Source organism: Engraulis encrasicolus, chromosome 20 (assembly GCF_034702125.1).
Source record: "Engraulis encrasicolus isolate BLACKSEA-1 chromosome 20, IST_EnEncr_1.0, whole genome shotgun sequence".
Lineage (NCBI taxonomy): Eukaryota > Metazoa > Chordata > Actinopteri > Clupeiformes > Engraulidae > Engraulis > Engraulis encrasicolus.
The window spans coordinates 29,978,093-29,980,592 of record NC_085876.1 but is presented as its reverse complement, the minus strand read 5'-3'; positions in this window follow the sequence as shown (position 1 = coordinate 29,980,592).

The window sequence follows — 2,500 nt, the reverse complement described above, 5'->3', positions numbered from 1 at the left end:
ACACGCGCGCACATACACACAACACACACGCACGCATGCACGTATGCACACACGCACACGCGCACACACACACACACACACACACACACACACACACACACACACACACACACACACACACACACACACACAAATATAGACACGTAAAATCTTCATGCAGTAGTAAACACACCTTAACAGACAGACACACACACACACACACACACACACACACACACACACACACACACACACACACACACACACACACACACACACACACACACACACACACACACACACTGGTTTCCACTAATATAGGCCCTAGGCTCCCCTCATCAAAGGTGACATCTGAGTGGGTTTTAATTCTTCCCCTTTCACGTTACATTTACCCTGAAAGCCTGTCCAGCAGAGCACGCCAAATGGAGACCTACATCTCACCACACACACACACACACACGCACGCACGCACGCACGCACGCACGCACGCACGCACGCACGCACGCACGCACACACACATACACACAGCCGGGTCACCGGTCACAGACGCAGTCATTACCCCACCGTCTAAAGGTAGGAGACCCAGACGAACCTTCACACAATCTTTCTCTGTCTCTCTCGTTTTCTCTCTCTCTCTCTCTCTCTCTCTCTCTCTCTCTCTCTCTCTCTCTCTCTCTCTCTGTCTGTCCGTCTCTCTCTCTCTCTTTTTCACTCTCTATCTCTCCCTCCTCCTCCCTCTCTCTCTCTATCACTCCCCCCTCTCTCTCTGTCTATCCCCCTCTCTCTCTCCCTCTCTCTCTCTCTCTCTCTCTATCACTCCCCCCTCTCTCTCTGTCTATCCCTCTCTCTCCCTCCCTCTCTCTCTCTCTCTCTCTCTCTTTCACACACACACACTCTCTCTCTCTCTCTCTCTCTCTCTCTCTATCTCTATCTCTCTTCTCTCTCTCTCTCTCTCTCTCTCTCTCTCTCTCTCTCTCTCTCTCTCTCTCTCTCTCTCTCTCTCTCTCTCTCTCTCTCTCTCTCTCTCTCTCCCCCATCATTTTCTGAGTTCCCCTGTCTCCTCTTTCTCTTTATTGCAATACAGTTGGTGCAAGCCTTTTGCTCGAGATTTCCTGAGGGGCCTTCAAAGCAGCATATTGACAAAAAGGCAAAACTCTCTACTCTATCTCCTCTTTGCTCTATCTGCACCTACTGTAAAGCACATGTCACATTTGTCACGGTATGTCAAATACCATCACACCTGACTACACACATGCTGTATAACATATGCCAAACACATAGCCTGCCATCACGAGTGCTACATCTGGAAACCAGCTGGAAAACGGATGTCACGCTAACAAGACAAGTGCAAGGCAAAATCACATACAGAGGAAAAGTAAAAAATGAGGAGTCTATGTCTGTCTGTCTCTCTCTCTCTCTCTCTCTCTCTCTCTCTCTCTCTCTCTCTCTCTCTCTCTCTCTCTCTCTCTCTCTCTCTCTCTCCCTCTCTATTTGTCTATATTTCCCAGTCATTCTTCCCTTAACTGCCTCTCTCTCTCTCTCTCTCTCTCTCTCTCTCTCTCTCTCTCTCTCTCTCTCTCTCTCTCTCTCTCTCTCTCTCTCTCTCTCTTGCTCTCTCTCCCTCCTTCCCTCGACAGGCGTTTTGTGGCCTGTGGGCTTGTATGTCTGTCTGCCTGTTTCGTCAGCCTGAAGTAAGTCATCGATCATGAGTAGTGTGTCAGCTGCAGGTGTGGCGGAAACATCCGGAAGGGTGCAGCATGCTACAAGCCAAATACAGACCTGTCCACCCATTTCTCAGAGCCATCCTATACTTTGTTTGTGTGCGTGCATGCGTGCGTGCGTGCGCGCGTGCGCGCGTGAGTGAGTGTTTTTTTGTATTTCTATGCAGACCTGTGTACCTGTCAACATTTGATTAAAAAATTATGATTTTTTTTGGCAGCAGTGGTACAAATTATGTTGTGTGGTTACAAATTGTGTAACCAGTTGCCTCTTTGGCCATATGTGCCCGCCGGTGGTCCCATTCACTCAATGCTAAAAAGACTCAACTGCATCATAACAACATTGCTATGAGTTACAGCCTTAAGTAACAGTTTAAGATGTGGTCATTACAATGTTGGTGATAGGAAGGCTATTAGATAGGCTTTGAAAGGGGTTAACCTGTAAATACGTTACTTTGGATTAAAGAGTCAGCTAAGTGTAATGTTACGCAATAATGTAATGTAATGCTTGAAGTCCCCACCAGGGCCGCTGACAGGTTTTCCTGGGCACGGGACAAAGTCCTCTGAAAGGGCCCCCCACCTAATACATGTAATGTAATGGGGACCAATTTCAGAGCCCCTCTCTCACTGGGCCCGGGACAACTGTCCCCCCTGTCGGCATCCCTGCTCCCCAGGTCCCAGGCCACTATAAACTGCCGTTTCGCCTCCCCTTGGGTTTTCACCATAGCTAATCAGAGTAATCAGTGGATGAAAAATCCATGTCCACTGCATTGGGTCATTGCTATATTTCTTTAGAATTTAGA